The sequence below is a fragment of the Lathamus discolor genome, chromosome 10 (genome assembly GCF_037157495.1).
Source record: "Lathamus discolor isolate bLatDis1 chromosome 10, bLatDis1.hap1, whole genome shotgun sequence".
In the NCBI taxonomy this organism is placed as follows: Eukaryota; Metazoa; Chordata; class Aves; order Psittaciformes; family Psittacidae; genus Lathamus; species Lathamus discolor.
In genome coordinates, this window is record NC_088893.1 from 2,707,894 (window position 1) to 2,735,711 (window position 27,818).

The 27,818-nt window shown below is 37.9% G+C and overlaps 1 protein-coding gene across 12 annotated transcripts in view; it reads left to right on the forward strand.

Moving 5' to 3' along the window:
• TENM2 (teneurin transmembrane protein 2) overlaps nucleotides 1–27,818 on the forward strand; it is a 685,555-nt gene that overhangs the window by 94,719 nt on the left and 563,018 nt on the right. The window contains exons 2-4 of one of the 12 annotated variants that reach the window (XM_065690194.1): nucleotides 12,284–12,308; nucleotides 14,406–14,433; nucleotides 15,060–15,163. The exons of the other annotated variants lie outside the window; for them this stretch is intronic. The gene's annotated coding sequence lies outside the window, so the exon portion shown is untranslated. The remainder of the gene's footprint in view (nucleotides 1–12,283; nucleotides 12,309–14,405; nucleotides 14,434–15,059; nucleotides 15,164–27,818) is intronic. 12 annotated transcript variants of the gene reach the window in all.

Sequence of the window (27,818 nt, forward strand, 5' to 3'; positions counted from 1 at the left end):
GGATATCATGCATTTTCTGACACCTACAAAGATAATTTCTATTCCCCCCATGCCCCCCAACTAATTTCAGGGAACTTGAGTTCTCTTGGTAGACAGAATTACCTTAGTTTGAAGCCTCCTGATTATGTATATTAAAAAAAAATAAAAATATTAGGTATAATTGTGGACACAACAAACTTATTTTCTATCCTATAAAAAGTTCCTCTATATGCTGAATGAAGACTGACTAGTATGGTGGTGTCTCTTTAAGGTTATTGTGAAGAGTAAGAATGTATGAAAATGATTCACCAGGGCTGCTGCTTGTCTCCAGGTTCCTATAACAGAGAGATGATCTCAATCTGCCTTCATGCTGTTAAAATGATGCATAAGCCTACCAACATTCTCAAATGATAGAGTATTATTGCAGCCCCTTAAAAGTTGGGCGCTGAGATAATTTGGCTGATGTTGGAGAAAGAATGTACCGTAACCCCTGTGGCTCAACTTTCATTGAATAAATATGGCATGCTGCTGCTTTTGTTCTCCTTGTGCATGGAAGAACAATTAACATGTCAAAAAAGAAGAATCACAGAATGTTCTGGCTCCTTCCTGAAAAGTGCAGTTCCACACTGAGCTGTGTTTTCGAAGTTATTGAGCAAGATTCAAGGTTTTATCTCCAAAATATCAGAGGTAGTCAGTCTTACGTTTCCTATGGAAAGATATCTTACTGAAGTTGGAAGAACAGATGAATACCATATTATTTTAGCATGTATAATACATTTTTAGAATAGGACATACTTTTATTAATAGATGTAAACAGGATCTGCAATATGACTACAGCAGTAGAGTTGTAAAAAAAAAAAAAAAAAAAAAAAAAAACTGGTTTTGTGTAGAGGTAAAAGATGATCACAGTTTCCTTTTAGTTAAATTAAATAAAAATAAGCTTCATCAGTTGTCCACAACTCTTTCTGCGAATTTATCAATGAGCTGGAGATTTCCATTCTTCTCTTAGATACTGGGAGGGATATTAAAACCTTTATAAGACTTGATTACAGATTAAATCTTGAAGACCCTTGACAATTATGAGCTTAACTGATTATTTTTTTTAAGTAGAAAATTGTGCCATCTTTCTGTGTTTTGTTAGCCCCTTACCACTTGTTGGTGAGGAACTTTGCTTATGCATACAGCAGTGTATATATATATATGAAAAAAAAGCCATGATGAAATATAGCTCTTTACAGTATCTAGAGAAGTTTAATCTTTCTAGTTCATAGTCTGATATTTGCATCAGAGAAGCTGTGAAGAGCAGATTTGTTAGGTGTTTCTAGTGAAAAAATATTAATTTTTGAGTGGATGTTTCTAACTGTGGAAAAGTTTTGCATTTCTGACAATAGGAAAAATTAATTCAGTGTAAGACAAAAGCAATAGAAATCAACTTTTAAAATTTCTAACTCTAAGTAAGAATGAACTATGATTAGTTCTTAGGGTTGCTTGGATTTTGTCCTGTCTAAACCACATACATCTTATCAATATCAAAATAGTGATTGGAATCTTAAGTGGTAATGGATGAAAGGCAAGCATAGATTCATATTGGTGTGCAGTTTTCAGAAGGCATGTGAATTAACCTGGCTTTTGTGATTAAAGCTTCCTTAAAGCAATTTGCAAATAAAACAGTTGTATAAAGCCCTATTTTGTAAAAAGTAGGAAATTAAAAATCTTAGAATTTGTAAAAAGGCAATAGAAGGTCACAGGCTGCAGTTACTAAATATTTGTGGCATCTTTAAGTAATCTGTGCAAAATGCTGACTACATCTGATGTAACAGAACAGCAGTCGTCTTGTAAAGATGGTATTTCAAGTAGAGGTTCTGGAACAGTAGCATACTCTTTTCTCTGATAGCCCCTCTCTGTCTTGAAGCATACTTTCTAACTCACGTAGCTGAAAGACAGTTTTCTTCTGAAATACATTAGAAGGTGTTTTTTACCTTTATTTCTACTTGTTTTTAGCAAGAGTACCCTGAGAATGATAATTTCAATAAATCAGGACACAAGTTTTAACACTAATGTGATCACATCTATCTTGAGAAAGGTTTTACTTCTTAAGGGTTTTCTTGTTGCAAGTGCAGAACACAGGTGACTACAAATTGCCTTTGTTTCAGGCTGTACATTGTTTCTTGCTGCTAGTGAAGCTGAAGTGCTTAGTGCAGTGAAAAGAGCAAGAGATAGGCATGCCCTTAGTTTATATTGTGCTGTCACTGGAAAAATACCAAGATAAATATGTGCCTTTGCACTGATAAGAAAGTGTCTATAACATGTAGTCAATCTTTAACTTGACTGCTGTGATGTACCCTACTTATTGGGTCTTACCCTTTCTCTGGCTTGACTGCAATTCTGAAATCCAGGCGTTTTGCTTAAGATGAAGTGGGCAATTCTGAATTCCTGTGGCAGTACCATAACTCCTGTTTTGTGAGGAAATGTTTCCCATTGTACCACGTTTCAGTCTGAGGAAGAGCAAAAGATGATGTAAAAGTGCTGGATTAAATATTACTTGATCTTCTTTTAGTGACATCCCTTTCTGATTCATGTGCATGGTAAAATTCAGGTTCTGGAGTCTTCAACACACAAAATGTTTGGAGGCACTGTGATAAAACACTGTAGATTCGCTGCTGCTTCAACTACTTTGTATCCAGATGGGTATACTTTAAGACACTTTCAGAATTGCTTGATGTCCTGCTATACCAAGTGTTTCTGCAGTTCTGTGATCAAGTACTTTATCTGCTTAGTGGGTTTTGATAGTCCTGGTAGGTTCATGCCACTTGTCCAAACTGTTGTTCTGAAATCTTACCTGAAAACTCCCAGCCTCAGAACAAACTCAGTGTTGTGTTTTGCAAGAGGCCGAGTTTTACCTCTTAATTTCTAGATAAATGTAGATTCCCAAGAGCTTCCTCTAAAGTCTGGTCACAAATTTCTGCCTCACTGGGTTTCTTGACTTTTGTATTTCCCACCCTTGATTGCTTGGAGGGCAAATCGTGCAGCTGCTGGCACTGATTTGTTTCTAAATATAGGGAAATCTTCCTGCAGGAAATTTTGAGATGGATCTGATAAACGAAAAAGTGAGAAACTGCTCTTTATTATCAGAAAGTGGTAGCTGAAGGTCAATTTTATGTGGGCTTCTGTAATTTATCTAGCCACTACAACTCAGGTGAAAGATTAAATTTACTCTTTTCTGTGTAGATCTCAAGCAATCAGTCTTTGGATAAGGAATTAGGCCAGACTTGTAGAGTCAGTATTTATCTTTTCACCTTTGATTAAGGTGGACTGCTAAGTAACATTGTAATTCCTCTGTGATTCAGTGAGTAAGACTATTTCCCCATATGATCTTGCTGGGATGCATATCACCAAACAGTCACTTTTAAGGTGGAACTCTGTCATCTGTCCTCATTCTGTACAAAGCTTTTATTTTGCATGAATCAACAATATACAACTTTTTCCTCAGAGTATTTGTTCCCCTCAGTTGAAAGTCACTGCCCTTGCAGCAAATGTCTGTGGGGCAAGTAGTGCAGGAACAGTTAGTTGTTACCTAAGTGGGAAACCATTACCCCAGTGTAATAATTTGTCAATCTCTTGTGGTAGGAGAAAATCTTCTGCACTAGCCCCAGTGGCTATATTATCTCATGCGAAACATGCCCTTCATATTGCTGCTGATTCTCTGTGGTTTTGAGTCTTGCTTTGCAAGTGAGAGACACCATTTACTCACAAAGAATAGATCCAAATTAAATTCAGATGGTTTATATATACTATAACAATCAGGAGTTACTTCAGCCATGTCACAGCTTGCAAGCTTGATTACAATTATTCTGTACTTAACCATGAAACGTCCTTCCATTATTTTTCTTGTATGATGGAAACATAAAAATAAGTACTTGAATAAGTATGCAAGGACAGAAAAATGTTCAAAAATAAGCCTATTGCATGAGGACTAGAACCTGCTCATTCCTGGGCACAGGAACTGTGAAAGCAGTATTTTCTGCTGTTCCCTGCTTTAAGGGGCTCTTGGAACACTTTGTGTCCAGATTTTCAAACACAGTGACTTTTGAATTAAGAGCTTTGAAGCAGCTGGCTGTTATGGATCAGGGCAAATTAACCACTTTCTGGGAAATATACCATAAAGCTTAGGTGTTAGAATACCTAAAGCTTAGGGTTTAGAATTTGATGTGGTCTAAATTGGTGCTCAGAACAGTTTTGATGTACGTGGCCTTATGAAAGGTAGCCTTAATCAGAAGGAGATGTCAACTCTCTGGAAGATGATTAGGATGAGAACTGGAAGATGAGGATTATGGTAAGCACTGAGGAGCTGCTAATGTTACAAAAGCAGAAGACCCAAACACAGGGCTGGGTTTTGGCTTGAATGTTAAAGCCTGAAATTCACTATAATTGTATTAGAAAGGAGCTTTAAAAGCTCTGATACCTATAATCTGTGTGTTGCTACTGAGGCAGAGTAAAGCCAAGTTTAAAAAACACATTGGAACATTTTATGAGGCTGTTGGAGAATATTTAAATATAGTCCTTTACTAAATGATTTGTTTCCTGGCTTTTAAATATGGTTTTCTTTCTGAAGGATGAAGCAGGCTATTTCATATTGTAACTTAAATGCTAACACTTGATTATGCTTTTTTTCTTTATCATTACATGCTTTTAAAAAGTATGTAAGTACACTTTCAGTCCCTAATGCAATTTCATTTCTTGGAGAGTAAGGTACATTCTGTCTAAAAAGAAGTGTAATGCCCTCATAATTGAAGTAATAGTACAGACTAGAGGAGCAAGATTCATGGAAATTGTGTTATCCAGGGTGTTCTCCCCACAAATTTTTGTATTTGTCAATTCACATTTTTATTTAGAGCAATAAAAGGCTTTTCATATTTGCAGGGAAAAGGCAGAAAAAGATGTGTCTGTGAGTCCATAAATACATATATATGAAAGACTCGGATAAACTAGAGATAAGCATTGTGAATAAACCTTTAAGTAAAGCTTAAAATCAGGCAGTCATGAGTGCTACCATTATTCCCTTCCCATTGCCTTTTATCTTACTTTTTTTCATTCTCTACCAGGAATGTTTGGTACCTAATACCAACCTTAATGATTTGTTATTGGATAAAACTCTTTAATGTCAATAGTGTTTGACAGTTTGTGATGACTGCAAAAGGAATGCAACCATCTTTGATTTAGTCACAATTTTGATCTCCTTCCTTTTTTGTAAATTTTCCCCAAACCACCAGGCAGTCCTCTCTGTGTATGTTTTCACCCCCAGGAGCAAATGTTTCAGTGTTCCTTTTTCTGTTATAAAGATCAATGCCAGAAGCCTGATGCTTGTGAGCAATCCTATTATAGCAAGCCAGCATTCACACACACTGCAAGAAAACAGTTTAGTAAAGAAGCAGATTTAAGTTTCAAGCTTGCGAAGGATTACTACAAACAGCATAGAAAAATCAGTTTTAGGGAAAATAATGGCAAATAACATAAAATTATCCCTTTAATGTGATTTAGACTTGTCTTTGTGTTTCTGTAATAACTATACATTTAATTTTGATGAGCTACTTGCAAATAGGTTTACCAATGCTAGAAATGAGGATGCTTTTTTCCATCACTTGTGTCAATTGCAGGGTAATTGGCTGGTTCTTCAGAGGACTTGTGGGAAAAGCATTGGAGTACTGGCAGCATTTGACTGTGCTTTTTTATTTCCTTACTGTAAAGTACCCATAATTCAGCATAAGTTGCGAGCTGTAACCACAAAGACTATATTATGCTAAAGAGCCTCTGAAAGCAAGGTCAAAATACTGCTGTGTGGACTAGGTGGAAATGTCAGCTACATCTTATGTAAAAGCTGAAGAAGAGACTGAAATAAAATGTGTGCTGAATAGGTCCTCTTATTTTGTGTAGCATGCTCATGTTGATAGAATGAATACATTAATCAATGAGACAATACATATATAGGAACTGAAATGTGTCTTTATTTTTACAAGCTGTTGTGCTGTTAGGTGAAACTGATAGTTATACAGCTAAAAAGAGAAAATTATGCAGCTCATCTTTAAATCCAGATCTGCTCCTGGAAGACAAACAGGCAACTACAGAAAATGGTGAGGTGTTCGGTGCTTGCATCCATGCAGTACAGCAGGAGCGCTTTGGGTAGAGGTTGGACAGATACTCTTGCTTTAAACTAAGCTGTTGTGTCTGGAGGTGTGGGGGGGGTATGTTGCATGGCAGTAGAAGACCATAATAAAGTGTCAGCACGAATTTTTGTCCCTGCTTTTATCTGTTTAAGACAGACCATTAATGTTATTTTAATACAGTGTTCTGTGGTTGAATGTTCTGTTACAAATGCAAGTTGAAACATTCTGTGATATAGTGTACTCTGGAAGAATTTGAAACGGATGGAGAAGCTTGGGTACTCTGAAATCTTTTTTACATTCTGAGTTTGAGCTGTTAGTTAATTTGGGACAAACTACTGCACTTAATATTTAGTGAATGGAAATGAAGGTGTCTCATGCTGATTGATTTTATTTCCCTCATACATTTTGCCCATCGCTCAAGCTGTGGCATTTTTGATACCGGCTAATTAGGTGCATACTCTGTAGATGGACAGGCAGAGTGACTCAGCAGGGCAAAGTTAAATTACTTCTGTCCGTCCTGCTATGCTTGTTAGCCAGTCAGGAATATCCTAGTACTGTTTTCTTATTATTTGGTCTGTTTCAGTATTTTCTTTAGAGAAATAATGAATTGTGGGCTTAAGCATTAGCCTACAAGAAGATTTTAGTTATGTAAAAGGTGATTATCTTTTTCCTTGGAAATACTCTGATACTTAGCATGGAGGATAGTAGGAAAGGAAAGAGAGTCAGCTGAAGTGTGACAGCTTTGTACAAAACCTCTTTGCAAACGTTCGTCATGTGAAGACCAGTAGTACAACTAATTTGCTTTAGAGTAAGTTCTGTATCTCTGAACTATTTAAAAAGATGAACTGTTGTGGAGATAACACTGGGAAGTCTTTGAAAACTAGAATCCCTCAGAACCAGGAAAAGGTGCAAAGGCAGGGGATTACACAGGCCATTCTTGTCTGTGGTAGTGGCTTCAGGAAAAGGGCAGGGTTTATTTGGAACATAGCTTAAAAGATGCATCTCGGGGACAAAACTGGTACAATGTTTTTGTATTATGCATTAACAGTTTTCATAGACAATCTGGTCTTACAGACCAAACAGTAGAGGCCATGCTGTGAATTTCTTTTTCATGAGAGGCTTTTATGATTTCACGTTATATTTTTCTTTAGCATTCATCTAAGATATTTCCAACATCTTGGTCACTAATTGTTTCATTAGCAGGAGCTGCTCCAAATGAATACCACTCAAAGAATAATAGTCTATCATTTCTTCCAGGGTCTTGATAGCCAACTGGTTCTGCTGTTTGCAAACCAGTCATCTTGATCATCCCCTGTATTGCCTTAAGTATCAGCTAGGTAAAGGCATAATGCTGCCTCAGATATTTGCTGTACTGAGATACAAGATTGTAGTCCATGTTAGCAACGGTAGACTTCTGACTCTGAGTTTCCTGTTCACTTTAAGTAGGCAAAGTTGTGAGTTTAGCTGGTGCTGAATGAGTAAGCGCTGGTCCTCAGTGCACAGCTCGCTGTGAAAATCACATTTGCTGAGGGGGTCTTAGTACACCAAAGAATTTTTCTTTTAAGTTGAAATTGGTCTGGTTTTCCAAGTAGGACTCAGTAGATTCCCAGAGCAGGTGTGTGTCATACTCGCCCATATATCCATACAGGCCAACCTGTTAACCAGCATTTGCATTATGTCTATATGGTCAAGGCCTACTTGATGACCTTTTAAGAAGACGAGGTGTTTTATTTTAAACTAAATATAAGGCCACCTTAAACTATGAGCATAAAACATTTAATTAAAGAACTGAAATGTCTGGTATGATAGATTCTGCAGGCATAAAACACATTTGTGCAAATACTAGTTTATATTCATGGGTATAACGTTTATTTAAAACTTTAACTTTTAAAATTGCTTCCTTGAAAATATTTTTCAGTGATGTTTTTTAAAAATGTAATTTTTTAAGAATTTCTTTCAGTAAAATGTTAACTGTTTCCAGAATCCTAACTTAAAGAAATCCTAACTTACAGAATCCTCACTGAAAGCACGTTTTCAAGCATGTCTTCTAGCACATGGCTAAGTGCTGTGGGTTCACATCTGCTCTGGAAACCCAAACAGGCTGGTTTCCTGTAAACTGCTCAACTAATGAGTCTAAATATTATTAATCCTGGGATGCTAAACATCTTGCTTACTCGGGGTAGCTCTTTCTCCTGTTTTCAAGAGGAGACTCGGAGGAGCTAGAGATGTGCACATAGATTTGCAATGCATGTAAGGCTTTGGATAATGTAGTTGTGCTGCAGATACAGGGATTGAAATGGCTGCTCTGCTCTGCACATTTCAGTGCTTTGAAAATAGTATCTTTGTTCAATACGTACTAATCTATTTAGGAAATACTAACAGAAAGATAAGGACAATAATTGCATGTTTTGTCAATTTAGTTATCTGAACTATATTATGAACACCAGGTATTTGATTTGGTTTATGTTTGGGTGTTTTTTTTTCCCCACAACTTTCTTTGTTCCAACAGGATTGATGAAATCTGAGGAAATATTACTCAGCCCAATTCCACTAGCTTCTGATAATTGCTTTTACTAAATACCTGACATGAACTTTTTGTTTCCCAAATGGATTAGATTATCTAAGCTTTAGGTTCCCTGTGGGAATTGAATTTTTCAGCTGATTTCCATCTTGATTTTAATGCTTTTGTGACAATGAATAAAGTTGGTTGAGCTGAAAATGATTGATATGACCAGAAGGATGTTTGAACCTTGGAAAGGTTTTTTAGTTTTATTTTTTAAGCTGCTTTTTTAAACAAAACAAAATAAAAACTTCTTTCTTAGTTATATCGGAAATGTCTGCTACAGTTAATGAAGGAAAAATGAAGCTCTACTGCTTATCATATTAATACAGTTTTGGGTTTCCCAAGAGAGAATTTCTCATTTGTCTCAAGGTGAATTTTTGTGTTTTACTTAAGTTGTCTGAATGATAAATAGTGCCCTACCTAAGTTGCAGGCTGTATATGTAATGAAAAGTAATGTTGCATTTGAAAGTTTTCTGATAAAGTGGAATCCAATTTTGCATTGAAAAGCTAAGATGAATTTTAACCACTTTTTTGCTGAAATTTCATCAGTCTGGACTTTGTAGGAAATGAGTAATTATTTGTTTAAATCTTTAGTGATTAGGGACTGACAGGATTATTTTACTAGAATCACTTTTTTCAAATAAAAGTAGAATTGATCTGATTTATTTACATTGCTTTATAACCATGTATATTTATATGAACATGTACTGCATATAAATATACACAGAAGAGTAGATACAGCAGTCTATAGTTTTATATATATTTCTGCATTGTTAAGCATAAGAGAATTTCAGTTTAATGCTGATGTCTAATTGTTTAGGTGCTAACTAACATCAATGTGAAATAATTTTAGTCACCCACATGTTTTTAGCTAACTTTGCTATTTTAATTGCTTCCACTATGTAACAAGATACAGTGAATATAGCTTTACTAGTACTTCTGGCTTAGTTGTACCTACAGCATAGTTCATCTTCAGCAAGACCATGACACTCAATTCCATATGTAAACTCTATCACACCTGCAATAGCGCTGCAGAAAGCTGCTCATGCTACCTGCACTGATTTGGATGGGAAGTTTAATAATTGGCTCATAGGCCGAGAGTTCTGCATATCAGTAAATGACAAAATATTCTCCAGTGACCTGACAGCACATACAAGAAACCAAAGGGCAGGTTAGAAAGCACAAAATTGTTTCGTGTGTACAATGTCTAAATATATTTTCCCCAGCTAAAGCCACCAAGGGAAGGAATCCAGTAGCTAGTTTACAACACTTATCAAAAGAGCTGATCTCAAAACCAACTTCTGCCTTCGTTTGTTGCAATGGTGTGTATGTACTGAAAATGAGTAACTGTGATGTTCATATTAAGAATATTTACTCTGAGCATGAACAACAATCATCATCTTACCCTATTTATTATTAACCCCATGTAATAAAGGCATATATATATAATTAACAATATGTACTATTTTTACATGTAATTACGTTAGTTTGCTGTGTTACTTTACTCACCAATTGGTTTGTGGAACTAGCGCAAATTTGTATTAATAAGACTAAATTCTCAATATTTTTAGAGCAGAAACACCTGATAATGAAGATGTCTTAAAAAGTTCTTGAGTATAAGACAAGGTGGTTTTTTCTTTCCCATGTTTACACAATGCTTTGCTTATGGGATGACAAAGTGGTTGGCAAGGACTACCGGGCACAGTGGGGAGGGCTGAGGTTGGGAACATGTTTGGTTCACTGGGAAACCATTCAGAAACCCTGGCTGACAGCCCCTGGGACTGGATGAATTTCTCCTCTTACAGACAGCCTGTGGAGGCTGATTCACAGGCTGTTGGTGACAGTGGTGACAGGTTTGGATCAGGCCCCCCCTGCAGGGTGGTTAGTCAAAGGGCAAGGATGTGCTCAGACATCACCCATGCTTGGGAGCAGGGGGAGCCTCCCGAGTCTTTGAACATCTGGTTATCAGTTTTGTTGTCTAGAAACAACAGTTTGTCTATTGTGCAGCCTGGGGAAAGACATTGTTGCAGCCGGGTTGTTGGTTCCATGTGGTACTTCTGTGGAGCCATCATAAACACCAGTGCCTATTCCAGTAGCAATGGCACAAATGAAATGTGTTTCTTTACAAATAATACATTTGGATATATTTGTAATAATGAATTTAAATAAAAGCAATGCATTCAAACTAACAGTTCAGAACATGTCAAAAGTTGTGTACATTATCTATATCATGAACGAATACTACACATCTGCATCACACAGGATTCTTTGAGAAGGGTTTGTCTGCTTAGTCAATAACAAGGCTTTACCCTGACAAGAATGAATGTGCCGGTTTGTCTTCCATGCTACTCAGACCCGGAGCCAATTGCTGTTTAAAAGGGAAAATACAGACCAAACAACAAAACAACCAAAAAGCCTGCTCCCAAACAAAAGAAACAGCACACAAAAAGGTTACAGTCCTGAGGTCCCCACAGCAGTGTCCTTGCACCAGGTAGCCTTTCACGTTCAGAGGCTTGATTTGAAGTTTCTTGCATGAAATTGTTAGCATATACATATTTTAAAGCTGTGAAGTTATGAAAACAGAATTACTTTTTCCACCTGCTGCTATGACCTGGTTTTTAACTCTTCTGCTTGTGACTCCATGTCTTCTTCACTCCTACATTTCAGTCTTTATTAGATTACATGTTTTTAGAGCTACTCAAATGAAGCTTCTTATCTCAAACTCCAAGTGGTCTGAGCAGGAATCTAAGGCCCACATTATGTGCCACCTTGCAAGGACACACTGTACAGGTGGCTCACTGTAACCTGTTCTACAGTGCATGAATTTTAAAGTGCACAAAGATTCCAATAGTTGATTTTGTTTATGTGTGTATTTATATTTATAGCACATTTGATTAAGTACTGTTACACAACTGCCTCTTGGCTCTGGCATTAGTCTTTGTACCAGTGTTTTTTAATGCTTCGTAATGTGATTCTGTAGCAATCTGTGTGTGTATTAAATAAGGTTCCCTTTCTGCTATACAAGCTATATCATCTCCACCTTTGTATCCTCCCCGTCAGACCCTTCATGTCTGACTCAAGTATGAAACACTTGTCCTAATTTCTGAAACTTTTCTTCTAAACTGTATTTAAAACTTTGTTTTTTAACATCTTCCTTTTTTCTTCTCTGCTGACTTTGTTCCAGTCTTCATCTTGCATCTGACCCACTTAAGTGCCTGTGACTTGTTCTATGCTACCACTTATAATTGAAGCTGTTTACTTCACTTTGTGCCCAAAATATTCCTGTCTCTTCAGATCTTTTTTCAAACAGCAAGAACTCTCTTTACTTGTAAGTCAGAATCTTCCATAGAGAACTTGTCATCAATTCAGCCTGCTGGCCTCACTAAAATCACTCGCACGTGATTTCTAACAGCCCAATTTGGGCTGAAACAGAAACCCTTTCACATTCTCTGTTATATGCTTCTGTAATACCAAAGAGATTTGCTGTCTGGTAAAATTCACAAAATTATTGTGGGGTTTTTTTTTATCATGCTGCTAAAATTAAAATTATGGCCTATTGCATCCCCGCTGTGTGATGAAGCCAGGACCTGTGTTCAGCAGTGCTTGTGAGTACGTTTTTGTCTTAATAAACCCTGCAATTTAGCAGAATATTTTTTATTGTACGGCTCTTACAGAAAGGCAGCAACTGCAGGGCAGGAAGAAGAGGGGAATTTTTACACACCTCTTCTGGTCTTGTTCGTCCATTACTATGTTTTAGACCATTCTCCCAGTGGGAAGGTGTGAAGCATAAGTGCAGTCAGGAGAGTTAAGCTGGAATGTCCTGCAGAGATTCACTATCACAAAGGGTAATACTGCTTTATCGATCCTTTCCACACCGTCTCCCACAGTTGTGTTAAGCATGTAGCAAGTACAACCTTTACAAAACAAGATCAAGAGATATGCTTTACCATTTAAGTTGAATACTGGCTTTAAAATAGGATAAAAGAATTCTTCTTAGGCGTGACATATTGTTGGCATTTTAGTATATACATGATAAAAAAATCCACAGAATGGAAGTTCACATTTATTGGGATTATTATTTATTTTCAAGTCCTGTGAATGCCAGTGGTAGGAACAACTTCACTTTATATAAAGCATAAAGTAAAAAGCAAAGTTATTTTCAACTTTGACCAGACAGCTTTCTTAGAGAATTCAAATCTCCACTCCTTCCTATATGCTGTGATATATTGCTTAGTCATTATTTTGTGATTCATACTGTAGGAGTGAACAAAGATTGTCTAAGATTTAACAAAGACTCTCAGACATCTTTTCATAAATACTTTTTGTATTATTCCCATTTCTGTTATACACAATTCCTTTGCTGCAGCAGTTGGAAATGATGCTTATAAAATTTTTCACTAGTGCTTACTTAGACCATTAGTGCCCCAGGCTTTCAGAAGAATGCTGAAGGGCTTTCAGCTTAGTAATGCAGATTCTTGTTTCAGATGTTGGCCTGTACTTACTGAGGAGTACATTAACATGATAGATCTTAATTTCTACTTTGAAAATCACCAGAAAAGCATCACGAGCTGTAGATCTGACTGGATGCTGATACCTGTTATTCTGTCTTACTGGCCTTCGTGTTATCTTTGGAGGATTAGAGGCAGAGCTGGGTCAGGAAAAACCAAATGAAATTGGAAGGCTGTTCTGTTCGAGTGCTAGCAGTAGTGTTACGGTGTGTCCTCTCCTCCACAGCCTAAGTGCCTTATCTCTACAACCAAAGGTCTTTTGTGCTTGAATGCAGTGCATAGGCTTTGCTTTATAGCTTCTCCCTGTGAGCTGCTTTGCAGGCCTTTATGCCTGTGGAAGGAGCAGCTCTTACAGCTTTGTCTTAACTGTCAGCCAAGCCTAAGTGCCTTGTGCTAAACTTAAATTTAGCTCAAAGTTAGTTTCAGTGACTGACTTAAGAGAATGTTCTTAAACAAAACAAAACAAAACCACCAAATCCAACAACAGCAACTTAAACAGAAAACAAGACCAAAAATAAACCCCAAATGCCTCCTTAAAACAACCAGAAAGCCCCACCAAACCTCATATCCCAGATACCAGCATGTCTTCATTTCTCAACTTTGTTTACTACAATAATGTTGCCACTTGTACTCTCAAACATTGTGTAACCTCTTTTTTAAGAAAGTTACAGATTTCCTGTGTTAATTATGTGGAAACAAGAATAAAAAAGATGCCAGGAAACGGCAGACTTAAAAATAGATTCATACACTCACAGAGTGGTTTGGGTTGGGAGGGAGGTTAAAGCTCATCCAGCTCCAGCCCCTGCCACGGGCAGGGACCCCTTCCACTGGAGCAGCTTGCTCCAAGCCCCTGTGTCCAACCTGGCCTTGAGCACTGCCAGGGATGGGGCAGCCACAGCTTCTCCGGGCACCCTGTGCCAGCGCCTCAGCACCCTCACAGGGAAGAGCTTCTGCCTGAGAGCTCATCTCAGTCTCCCCTCGGGAAGGTTCAAGCCTTGTCCTGTCAGTACTCCGATCAGCTCAGTCAGTCCTGTGTCTTCTGATTAAGGCTGCTTCCCCCTCAGTTGATTTGTCCAGATGAGAAATTCAGCAGTGAATTGGGAAGGAGCCATTAGCTGACTTTAGACAGGAGTTATGGGTAGTATTTCTCAGGAAACAGTATCTCAGATAATCCCCTCTTTTTCTGCTTTTCAGGGTGGTTCGGTCTTAGACTCTTCTGCCTGTAAGTTGTTATAATGAATAATGTGAATAAACTTTAAAATCCTTGTATTCAATTTTAGATGTAATAAAAATAGTGAAGTACATTGATTGTAGTGCAGTGATCCACTGAATATGTTGTTTACATAGATTACACTTCCCTAGTGAAAGCACGAGGACTGTAAACAGGTAATTGGCTGTCACTGAAGTCAAACTTCAGACCATACTCTGTTTTTGTTTCATATGGTATATTTGGGGGGCAGGGGGAGGAGGCAGGATTGCTATAGAAATCAATTCTGAGGTCAAAAACCAGGCAATTGTAAATTTTTCCATTATTTTGACAGTGAATAGATGTGAATGGCGTTCACAGAGCTTAGAAAATACAATGTATGCCATGCAGTATCTGATTGATAAATAAGAGCAGAATGCTTTATTTCCTCATGTAATTTTTGCACAATCTTGAAGCAACATAGAGAAGTACTTCATTGTCTTGAAGCTTCTGGTTCTAATGACATAGCCATTAAATCAGTACAGAAGCATATACCTAATTATTATTATTGTTGCATAGTGTGAAAATAATGTTAAAAATATTTTATTTCTGTGTTAAAGAAAATATGCACCTTAATAAAGCTCTTCTTTATTATGATCTAGATTGCAGGGCTGATCAATTCGACCATAATTAATTCAAGTCTCGGGATGAACCCAGGCCTACGTGTGAAACATAATCAAGAATATTTACAGAGGAGCAGAAGAAGGTGGTAGAATGTTTGGATTGGGAAATTGTAACTGGAACACTTTCCTACTCTTACTTCTAGAAGTTGTGGGTAAGGCAGTCAATAGGACTGTGCCCGCAAAGAAAAAATTAATAAATGAAAACCCCACATGCTTTTCAGTTACTAAACTACATTGAGACTTTGGATAAATAATCATGATATGGTAATTTTAACAAAAACCATTGAACTGATGCCATTGCATTAAAAACAGTCATTCAGTGCCACAGTCATAGTACAGAACAGTTGCTCAAATACAGGATTTCAGGTGTTAGAGAAAAACTTTTACTGTTCTTACATATGCATTTGGTAACGCACAGTGATGTGCACTACTTTCTTCTTCTCTTAGAAGCTTTGTACCAAGCCATCAGTTTTTTTATGGTGTTAAAGGACAGCCACACAGAAGAGTAATTTCAGTAATCCATGGCTGTAAATTAGTCCAACTTGGTGTGTTTTATAGGTGCATGTAGAAAATAGTACACATCTTGTGTACTTCAGATGCAGATGCATAGTGAAGGACAGTAGGTAGGAGTGAGTAGTTGACACCAGGAACTTTATCCACTCTGTTCACAGGTACATTGTTTCCTAGAGGCTCATGACATCCCCTCACAGATTTATAAGGGAGATGCTGCAGTGGAAGATGTCACTTGCAAATGGCAGGTACTGCTGCCAGTCCATTAATCTGTACTTCTGACCTTCTCTGTCCTAAAAAAAACGCCTTTCCAAGTGAGAATCACAGGCCGAGATGAATAATTCCAGCATTTCGAAGGCAGCACGTGTTCTACAAGTTAAGCACTTCTCTACAATGGTTATTCCATAGCCACTGACAGTGCCTCAACTGTGTATGTAGGAAGTGGTGTAGTTTACATGGAGTTATGTTTAGGTTTGGGGCTTTATTTTTAATTAATGCTCATAACATTTAAAATTATTAGTGATTATCTGATAAATTGAGAGGTGGTAATCATTGGCTAAATGGTACACTTGTGTTTCAGAGAAGCATTTTGAATAATTATTCAGTTCTGATATTCAGGTTAATTCCATTTTTATTTTCTATCTGAATTATTTATAGCTAGCATAAGGCACATCCTATTGAGACATTCCAGTCTATTGTATAGGTACTGTTCTTTCACGTATGAAAGGCATAGATATAGTAATAATCCTTTAAATTACTGTAAATAATTATAGTCATGATATGTTGAAAGAATCATGATAGATATCATACATATATACATATATATCAATATATACATGCATATAGATCATACATACATATATATCAATATATCATACACCATTCTGGTGTGGTGACTTTCAGAAAGGCACGTGTATGTCTTTGTATGTCAAGGACTGCAGAATACATGTAAGGAAAAGGAACTGATGCATATGTACACCTGAAGCTCATCACAACCCTGAGTCAAGATGCTTTTGAGCTTTGGAGGGGAGAAAAAAGTTCTGTATTACGATTTTTTGCACAGCTTTGCTATTTAGTTCCATTAGGGATTGGAAATGTGGAAATATTAGGGAATACTGGCTGTCAATCTGAGCAAAACCTAGTAGTAGTGGAAATCTCATTAGCCTGTCTGTCAGGTGAGATCTAAAACTGAGGTCCTGACCACTTGTGGTCATTAAAGAACTCGCTCACTGTTCACAGGAGTAAAGGTGTTAAATGCAGTGTCTTGGATAAATTCCAACTTGCAAATTAGATATGGTCTCAATTTCCTACCAGTTTAATTCTTTGCTTCTTGTTCTTAACTACAGTATAATAATGCTTTGAGTTATTAAACAGCTGCTCACTTGTATCCTAAGCATGTCTGATTTTCCTTGATAGGAGAAGTTTTATAACAGTGTATGTTACACATTAATAGTAATACAGAAAAATCTCATAAGCAATCTGAAGTGGAAACCGCAGTGTTCAAGCTTTAGCATACAATAATTTGCTCCTATGTTGCCGAAAATGTATATGCTGTGTTCATTACTGGCTTCATTTTCAAGCTAAACCCCACAGGTCATAACACTGTGGTAGGATTGATGCAGAACCTGTCTGTGGCACATAGTGCAATAATACTCCCAGAACATACTCTTCCTGCTCATAGAATGTACAAACACTCAGTGCAAATAGATCAGTGTAACTAGATCAGTGTAACTAGAACACAGCTATTTTCTGACCAGGTTCACTTCATATTCTGCACTGCTTTCCAGGTCTGCCAGCAGAACTGAACTACTAGAGCCACAGGCAGCTTGTAACCAGCCATCATCCCTGCTCAGGGGTGCCTGTGTGAATTCTGTACCTGTAGAGATTAAAGATGTATTGGTTCATACACATATTTGTCTCTACATACTAACAGCAGTTTGTTCTGTCAGTTTTCTTTCTGTGTTCGTTCTCATTTAGCATACCACAGGGTTCAGAGACCCAGCAATACCTAACCAAGACAATGGGGGTCATGTAGGCATTCTCCCTGCGAAGGAGCATGAGGGCATAGCAGCTGGCTTTGGTGTCTTCCAGCAACCTCATAGATTACAGTGGCACTGAAGAATCTTTTCAGCCTTCAGAATAAGGCAGTCATATGTTATCTTTTTCCCTTCTTTCAACTCCTTGCCCGACAGCATTTAGCTGTATATGGACAGTGCTAATTCTCAGAGTGCCATCTGCAGTCATTCATTCACGTTTCATCAATATCTAAGGACTTCCCTGGCTGTTGTTTTGTAAGTCTTCTCATTCACATATCAATAACACTGTCTTATTTAAGACATGGGAGACTTACCCTCCCATCTGCTAAGGCTCTAGGGGAATAAGAGTACCTTGATTTCAGCTTGTTCTTTTTTCTGTATCTCAGATAATTTGGATGTATAGGAAATACCATAAGCAGATGAGTGTTTACAAGTGGAAGAGCAGAATTATTGCATTCAAGACTGGGGGAGTGGTGTAACTGTGTCTCCTTGTATAAAAGAAACAAAGGAAAGTGCTATCTCATTTCAAGTATGTTCCAACACCATGCATTTAAGCATCTCCTTGCATTTCATATCCACAGTTATCATTTCAGGCACAGGCACATTATCTGGTTACTGCAGAGTAAGTCAAGCTGTTTTCACAAGTCATCTGTTCTGCGGTGACTGACTAATCATGTTCTTGGACCACAGCAAATGGTTTTGTCACCTCTGGGAAAACCACCTTATATCTTCATGGAGTACAAGTAGTCACACAGTCATATCAGACTGTTGATGCAGCATGTTTACAGCAGAATTTACTTTACTTAGTTTGACGGTCTCTTTCCATTAGTTATATGAGATGCTTGTCTTTATCTTATTTCCTGATAATCATTTTTAAAAAGCACCATATCCTCCTTTTTTATACATTGCCTATTGCCTACATCTATCCAAGTACTCTTTAGTTTAGACTAGTCGTAGCCTCTGAATTATGCATACTCAGCTTGGCATTCAGGGTAGCACATGCAACATTTCAGTAGAAATTACATTTCTAAGTCCTTTCCTCAAAGATGTATTTCTGGAACATTGGAGTGAAATCCAGTGAGAATACACTATAGAACCAGGAAGGAATCACATAGATAAGTAAAACATTATATATGAGTATTTGTTGTTAATAGTAATAATTTGCAATACTCATAGGAATCCAAACTGTTGTTTCATGCTTGCAAAACCTCATGTATTTCCTTTTTAATCTTTCTTCTTTAATCTTAGAAGGTATGCTTACAAACATGCCTTATAAAGAACATGTAGTTTCTTCAATATGTTATTATTCTCCCCATCTCTTTGTACTTTAATAACCGTAAAAATAAATTCATATTATTAGGAGAACTCTAAAAATCCATTTTTTTCTGTTTTATGATGTTTTTAAGTTAATTTGCAATTATTCAAAAACTACAGTAATCAAGTGGAAAAAATCTACCTTGATGATGTACAGTTTATAAAACTACACATACTTCATGTCTTCCACTGGTCAAGGTCGGTACAAGGGCTTTGTATTGTGAATGGTGAGAAGTGCCATTTATGACGAGAGCTGTGTGCTGGTAGAGTTTTGTCTGTGTTTAAGTGCTGTCACGGTCAGCACTTACATATACTTCTCTCTTGGTCTCACTAGGGCAGGTAACAGAATGACAACAACTTATTGAACTTTTAAAGGATTTTGAAGCCCTATCAGGAAATGAAAAAAAAAAAAGTAATCTTTATTTCAGTACTTTTTCTCTTTTGTGCTCAAATATTTGCCCAATTTGCATGTCTTTTAGCATGTGACTTAGTACTTTGTCTCATGAATGCGTTGTTCAGTAATACCTACTGCATGTTGATATACTTCAGCAGAATGGTAACCAGTTTCTTTGAATAGAAAACCAATGGAATAAGAGCTTGCTTCCTTTTCTTGGTTTTGAGTTTGCCTCACCAGTTTAGGTCTAGCAGTGTACAGGTGATGGGAATCAAACAGAAAGGAATCTAGCAAGTGCCTTTTTATTAATATTGTTACAAATGGAGTGAATTCTATAAAGCATTTGCATGGGTTTATATGGATGCCAGCTTTCCTGCCTCTTTCTGCATTGCGATTTGAGTTATCTTTCAATTTTAATCTTAAATTAATGTTTCAAAACAAACAGGGGACAAGGAAATGGTTGGAGAGTTGGGGATAGGAAGAAAAAAGTTCAGTGGATCCTTTTTTTCCTTGGCGTGTTAAAAAAGGTCCTGAGCTGGTTCACTAGCAAAAGTGAGAAGTAGTTACTGTACTGTATTATACAGCCACCTGGCTCCTTGGTATCCTTAGAGAAAAACTAAGGAAATGATCAGCCATGTCCTCCTAAATGCAGTGTGAATTTTACTTTTCTGAAAGATGAAATATATGCCTGTGAGCCTCTGGCCAGTCAGGAATTAATCATGATGGATCTCTGAGAACTGCAGTTGATCATAGGATCAACTCTGACATGATGCCTTTATTTGGTTGGATTTAAAAGTCACCCATTGTTAAAAAATGAAATATTTTCTTAGTCATTCCCTTTCCTATTCAGTAAGCAAAGAAGCAAACACAGTGTAAGGCTTAGGAAGCTGTAGGGTATTGAAATCAGTGAGGAGCTGTCTTCCGCAGGCACCTGTTCATTCACAACAGCTACGACTGGCTGTGCTGCCTTTCAGTCTGCAGCTCAAAAAGCTCAGAATTCACCAAAGGAGGTTTGGTTCTGTGCTTCCAGGAGCTGTTGTTTTCTTGCTGGTGTAAATCGTGTTGTCCTCACCCAGGCAACTGAGAGTGCTCACACAGAATTTTTCTGGTTCTCTGTCAGAAATGAGACTTTCATTTGAAGATATGATTGATTGATTTTTAATAACTGTCTCCTGAGACATCCCTTTTTTTTTTCCCTCCAATTATCTGTTGGAAGAAGATTTTTTTTTTTTTTTCATTAAAAATTCTAGACTCTATCCAGGGTTTCTTTGTTTAGCAAGTCAATCTTATTTAAGTTATAATGTGTCTAATCTACCAGCTATAAGTTGAAATCATATTGCCTTCCCTAAATTTATGAATAAAATACTGCTGTAGAGGGATTTTCACATATGAACAGGGAGGCAGGGAGAGATGTTGGATGTTTAATGAAAGCTGGATTTAAAGTGAAAATACCCTTCCTTCCCCTAAACATCATAATAAAGTCTTCACTATTTTTCCATCATGTGAATGCATGAAGATGATAAATGGCAGTGTTGCTACATGGGAATAATGTTTCCACTACTTGCAATACAAAGTGATGGAAGGACATTTTAATAAATGTTAATGAATTTACATTAATGTCCAGTTCAGGAAATAATTGACCACATGCTTTAAGAATAGTGAATAGTCCTGCTAGCTTAACTGGAACTATTAATAGAGTTACACTTCAAGAAATACGTAGATGTTTATGTAATAGCATCCTCAGGAAGAAATAAAATAGTTTGGCAGTAAATGGTCACTTTAAAATGATGTAGGCATTAAAGAGTGTCATGGTTGAAGCCCAGCTATAACTCAGAACCACGCAGTCTCTCTCTCACTTCCCCCCTTCCTCCCCCTGCTCCCTGAGGGCTGGGGAGGAGAATAGAAAGAATGTAACTTCCACGGGTTGGGATAAGAACAGTTCAGTAACTAAGGTATAACACAAATCACTGCTGCTACCACCAGTAATAATAATGATAAGGGAAATAACAAGGGAAGAGAATACAACTGCTCACCACACGCTGACTGATACCCAGCCCTACCTGAGCAGTGATCTTACCCTTCCAGGTAACTGTCCCCCAGTTTATATAGTGGGCACAATGTGCTGTGGTATGGAATACCTCTTTGGTTAGTTTGGATCAGGTGTCCTGTCTGCTTCCTTCTGGCTTTCCCTCCTCCCTGGCAGAGCATGAGACTCAGAAAGTCCTTGGTCAGAGTAAACATGACTTAGCAACAACTAAAACCATCAGTGTTATCAGTGCTGTTCCCAGGCTGAAAGTCAAAACCACAGCACTGCACCAGCTACTAAGGAGAAAAATGACTGCTACTGCTGAACCCAAGACAAAGAGCTACACACGTTTGTGAAAACTGAGGAACTAACTCCTTAAGGGAAGGAAGGTGCAACCAGAGGCAAGCCTTCTGAACACTCACCTGAGTGCCTGGCTTGCCCCTTGGTGGACAAGAAGACAAAATGGACAAGTTTTCTAGGCCTCAGGAAAAATGAGTCCTGTGAAAGGCAGCTGTGAAATTACATTCTCCTGCCTTTAATCCTGGTTTGAGTGAGCAGACACCAGGTGTTGATGCTTCCTCATTTATCCCTTGTTTGGTTTTAAATCACATCTTACTTATGTGAGATATTATGACACCTTCTCCTTAAGTACATCAAGTATTAATGGAAAAATATTAGGAAGTAATTTTTGAGACTTTGTTCTTTAATGTTGTTTTGAATGAGGAACATAATGGTTGTAAATGGCTTGGAAGAGCTCTTACAAAAGTCTTTAGGGAGGGAACTGATTACTCAGTAAGCTTGAATCTCTGGGCATTTAGCTTCTGTTTTACCTTCCTGCAATCATTCTCTTGTGTCAATGTGCACATTCCAGCTGCGTATGTCAAATCCAGTTGGTGGTCTGCATTGTGTTCCTCCTTGTACTCTAAAACTGCTTGTGGTTCTGCTGTATAACAGACTCAACATAGTTGATATTCAGTGCTTGGGCAGAGCTGTGGTTGAATGCCTAAGAAAAAGGAAGTGCCTGTTGTCTATAAACAGGTAATCTCATTAAAGATATTCTGTGCTAATGATGCTAGTGTTCCTGCAATGCCTGCATTACTTCCAGGTTGCATACTGTGCTGTGAATGTGTATTCCATGTGAGCAATTTCTGCTTTTAATGTTCTCCTGGTAGAAAAAAGTATCAGACAAACAGTACAGGCAGAATAATTCTAAACTCAGAGCTTTGTTTCTGTTAGTAATGAAATTAGTTAACATTTGGTCTTGTTTGTCCTATATAGGAGGTTGTACAGACTATGCTGCTGAAGCATGGTGTTCAAGATGTTATTTGACTGTAGAACTGAGTCTCCGATCTACTAAATGATGGCATCTTGTACTTGTATCTCATTGAAATAATTCAATAAGAAAAATTCTCATTGAGGTAGAGATCTCAGAGTTCAAGTACGTAAAGTAACTAGAAGTTTGGCTAGATCTTCTCCCTACCCCCCAAGATTTTATGTATTCATACAGTGTATTTCAAGGTGTTAGTTTATTTTCCCTTTTTAGAAACATTGGAAGCTGAAGGGTAAAGGTTATGTCTTGGTTTTGCCATAACATCTGCTGACTAGGATACCTGTTCTTCCTTCGTTAGTCACTGAGATTCTTGGACTGATTTTGGAAATATGGCTCAAAGATTAGATTATGTGAAATAGCTTGTCAGGCGCATTGAATCCCAAGTCTTTTCATTTCTTGATTGCACAAATTAGACATGGATACAGCAGGCCGACAGAATGATTTTAGCGCAGAAGTGGCAATAATGATAGGTTAATTTTGAACGTATTAAATAATCATTAAAATCTGGGAATTCCATCATGCTCGCAATCAATGTTTTCTCATTAAAACCTGAAATGGAAATTACATGGGATAGAGTGTTGTCGTCCTTGATTGCCAGGCAGTAGGACTGTAGCTAAGTTTGTGGACTGTGAATGGATGACTTTGAATACGGTTTAGTTGTAAAACCCCACCTCAAGGACCATGGGTGGCATTAAAGGTTAGTGCAGTGCATTAGCTGCATACCGTCCCCCTCTTTCTGCTTCTTCTGGTTACCAAAGGTTTCTTCCTTCCCCCTCTCCTACCTCCTTGCTACCCTTTTCAGAATTCTGCCTCTGTTCTCTGATAATACTGACTGGTGGCAGCTGGTGGCTGCTCTCCACACCAAGCACTCCATGTTTTTCCCCAAGTTTGTGATGCTTTCTTGACCTAAAACAGTGGCACTATTGCATTTGATGAGTAACGACTATATGTTGTGTTTGGTTAAAAAGGTATGGGTACACAGCAGAAGGGATGGCTGGATCTTGTGATTTTCCTGTGTGCTGGACACTAAGAGGGAGGAAAAGACTGGAGGAGTGGGTGCCTTTTTCCTTTGGCAAAACTGAGCATGCTTGTGTAACAGGAGCTTATAGATCAGAGGGTACAGGTGGTGTATATCTCTCTTCTGCATTCAAAAACCACAACAACCCTTACTCTGTTACTTGTCATAATATACAGTCTTTCCAGTGTTCTCACAGAAGCTGCACAAAGGTGTATTTCAGAGTGCAAACCAGCTTCCATCAGGCTTTTGGGGACTCAGCAGGTGGTACATGTGTTCTAGGTGAAAACAACCACTCAGCACCTCTACTTTCTGCTCATCTGTTGGCCTCAGAGCTGCCTGATTTTATTTTTCATTTTTTCCTGTTTCTTACCTGCTCAAAGAGTAGTTCATAAGCCCCTGGGCAAATTAAACAGACACATAAACTGTCTTCTTTGCTGGCATGATGATCAAATAACAGTTGTGACTGGCTTGCAATCACTACAGCTCTCCATCGCATGCTACTAATGGGTCATGTGTTCATTCAGGCTTGATCCAGGGGCCTGATTTACCTTCAACCTTACATAGTCACACTTGGAATTAATAAGAGCTCAGATTTAATAATGACTGATATCCACCTACAAAGGAGTGTCAGTAATTGTGCGGTCTGAAGGCAGTTGCAGTGCCTCGCCTGTCTGTTAGGCTGGGTTGGATCTGTTGCTGTCAGGGGTCCTTCTCAAGATATGGAAACCTACCTTTAGATTTCTGTCTGTAAAATGCTTCATGCTTATTATAAAGCTTGTGGAAGGAGACATTGCAGACAGAAAGATTCAGTTGGGGATTTTCTCTTTTACTTCAGTTTTCTCTATATTATTCCTTGTGCTATTCTGCCTTATGATGATCTGGACCAAACTGTGGGTTTTCATCATGTGTAATGCAGTTTACACAGCTTTGCCTCTATCAGATGATGATGACGACAACAATTTCAGTTAGGAAGTAATTCACCCTTCCAGAAAAGCAAACAGAATGATTAATGCTGATTGAGCATTTTGCTTTTTTAAACAAACAAAAAATCCCTTAGATATACAAGGTAGATATGCAATATAAATTGTGATGAGAAATTTACCTTCCCTTCTCATGGGGAGTACATACAAGCAGATCCTGAATATCTGGCATTTAGCCTGATGCTGAAAAAGGCCCCATATCATGTCAGAAAGTATTTAACAAATGACTGGTGATGACCAACTGCCAGTCAAATGGACAAAACCCAAACCAAGCAGGCAGTAAAACAGGAGACTCAATAGTTGTATCTACAACCTCTTGGATTGCATTAGGCCTAATACTAAACAGGAGGAGGAATGGAACTGAAGACGTAACGATTACTTGTTTGAGGGAGTTCCAAATTTTCCTGTATGCGTCTGGGTTGTGCAGCAAAACTAAAATCCTAGTTCAGAACATGTAGTTAGAATAGAAAGTTGGGTTTATTTTAACTTAACAAAACTTCTAAGTTTTGATGCCTGTGGATTGAAATTAAGCGTGGTGAGTCTGTGATTTGGGAGGAGGACTAGGAGGGGCGTTTTGAGAGAGTAATGATTTTTCAGTAATTGTGTAAGGACTAGGATAGGTTATGGAAAAATTACGTTGGTGTTTTGAAAAATAATATAATTTGCGGTTAAATTGCTGCTCTACAGTGGTTTACTTTTTAAAACAAGACTCTTGACTGCTTTTTAAAATCGTAGGAGAATCCTCATGTGAGTCGGTGTTTGGAAGGTAATAGCTTTGAATTGTTCCAGAAGCGATTCTTGTTTTGATTTCTCCTTCTGCTCCCCAAAATGTAGCATACCTTATGATGGATTTGTAGGGACTGTATTTGTCTTCAGAAATGAAATATGGTAAGACAAAACCCAGGGTCAATAAGCATAAACTGGACACTGGTCTGTGGACCAACTTGGCCTAATAAATTTCAGGAACCCTTAAATGCTAAATATTTCTTCAATTTGTGGTCTTTACAACATGGGTAGCATCTGCAAGAAGGTTTCACAGCAGAGAACTTTTTTTGGCCACAGTGGCAATTCAGAAGGAAACAGGGTAATGTTCCAAACCCTGAAAGTTTTGTAAGCAGTACTGTAGCTCTGCGGTTTCCATCAGATGCAGCGTTATGTTCAGCTTATATTTATGAGAGCTTTGGTTGGTTGGTTGGTTGGGGGTCGGTGTTTGGGGTTTTTTGGGGTTTGGGTTTTTTGGTGGGTTTTTTTTTTTTTTCTTTGTGCATATATGAATGTTCTTCCATCATTTATGTATGCCTGTAATACCTGAGTGGTCTCTGTTTTATCCGCCTTTCCTTCTGGTTTCTACTGCCTCCTGTTATTAAATGTTGAGTAAATTTCAAGTATTGCTGGATCAAAGTTTTTGAGACACATCAGTTATTTTGTCATTAGAAAGTCAGTTATACCTGATGCTTTGCTGGCGGCCCTATGGGGCTTTGTGTCTTTTTATTGTTAACATGCTTATGAAATAAAACTAAATGTTCAGAAACTTGTAATTAGGATTTCTCCTCTGTATTAAAGAAGTGTTGCTATTGCCTTTTAAGGGAGGATGGCAACTGCTCCTTGGAACAATAGAAGCAGTCAGTGGTCAGGAATGAATGGTCATCAATTGATGCCTGATGTTGTAGGGAAGATAGCTTTGAAACACTGACTGGTGAATTACTCCAAAGAGGCTTAAAAGTGCCAGAAACTGTAAGCTCTCAATATGCTTACAATGAGGTGCATAAAACATAAAGCAATATTACTTTGTATCATCACTGTTTTGCAAACTACTTTGTCATATCTACCCCGAGCTCCAAGAGAAAGCTTGTGGTCCCAGCTGTCTCATTGATCATCTGCCACTAGTTGTTGCAGCACACACAATTGAATTGCTTTTCCCTAAGGGAAACAATGTCTCCAGGTGTGCTAATAATAAAATTAATAGCTTAGAGAAACTGCTTGCCACAGCAGCCATGGCTCTACAATGAGAGGATCGATTCCAGTGTTTAACTGTCCTAATTCCATAGTGGATACCTGACTCAGCCACTGCTGAGATACGTTCAGCCTCACAGTTAATCAATACATCCCTGATTTAAAACAAAGGACCAAGATTCGGGATTAGAAGTCTTTCTGAATAAAAGGATGTAGGTTAAAACTGTCGACACCCTTCAACGATTACTTTAATATTAAAGTCAGGAGTGCTTTCGCTAGTGCTTCCACAGGAAGTAGACATAATACTACTGAACATATTGTCTTCATATTGTGGAACATTAGCTTGTAAATATTAGAATGTAAAATGACATTTAAATAATCTTGAGCTGGCATCTTGTAGAGCTTCATGGATTTTGATCGTAATTGATAATATTACTTTAGTGTGGGTAATGTACGTAGTCATACACAGTAGTTATTACCCTGTCACACGGTGTTGCTGTCAGTAGCCACAGGTTTGGCTGCCAGTACTCTGACTTGAGGGGCACACATGCTTTTCATATTGGATTTTGAGGAGATTTCAATTCTGAGTGCTTATAAATGTCAAGGCTTGGCCTGTGTATGAAAGAAAATTTGCTTCCCACTATCAACTTCTACGTATGCATAATAGCTTTACACATTGCTGTGTGGGACAGGGGGCTGAAATTTCAGTGACAGCTTCTTAGTTGCAAGAGGAATAAGAAGTTTGTTCAAAATCACCGCTTGTTTGCTAAAGCTTTTTTTTTTTTTTAACCTATTATTTGGTCTAATGATAGTCTTTATAGTTACTTGTCTTACTTACATCCTTAGATGATTACAACTTCACCACAGCTACCTACCACAACCTAGTACGTTAGTGAGGGAGGCAGCTGAAGAGGTCTGAGACATTTCTGTCAGCCATTAAGCATGGCAGTTCCCTGCAGAGGGAAAATAAGTTCTCCTTTCCTCTCCCCCAGAGTTCTGTGAAAGGAATCGAAATCAGCTCTCCCCACTGCATTCAATACCACCAGAGGAGTGTGGCTTCATCTGATTCTGCAGAGTTTAAGAAATCTAAGGCTAAGCATTAGAAGAAGTTTGAGAGTGCTGCCCTAATCTGGTTGAGGCTTTTTAGGTAATGGGCAATTGGAGATGGTACCAGACC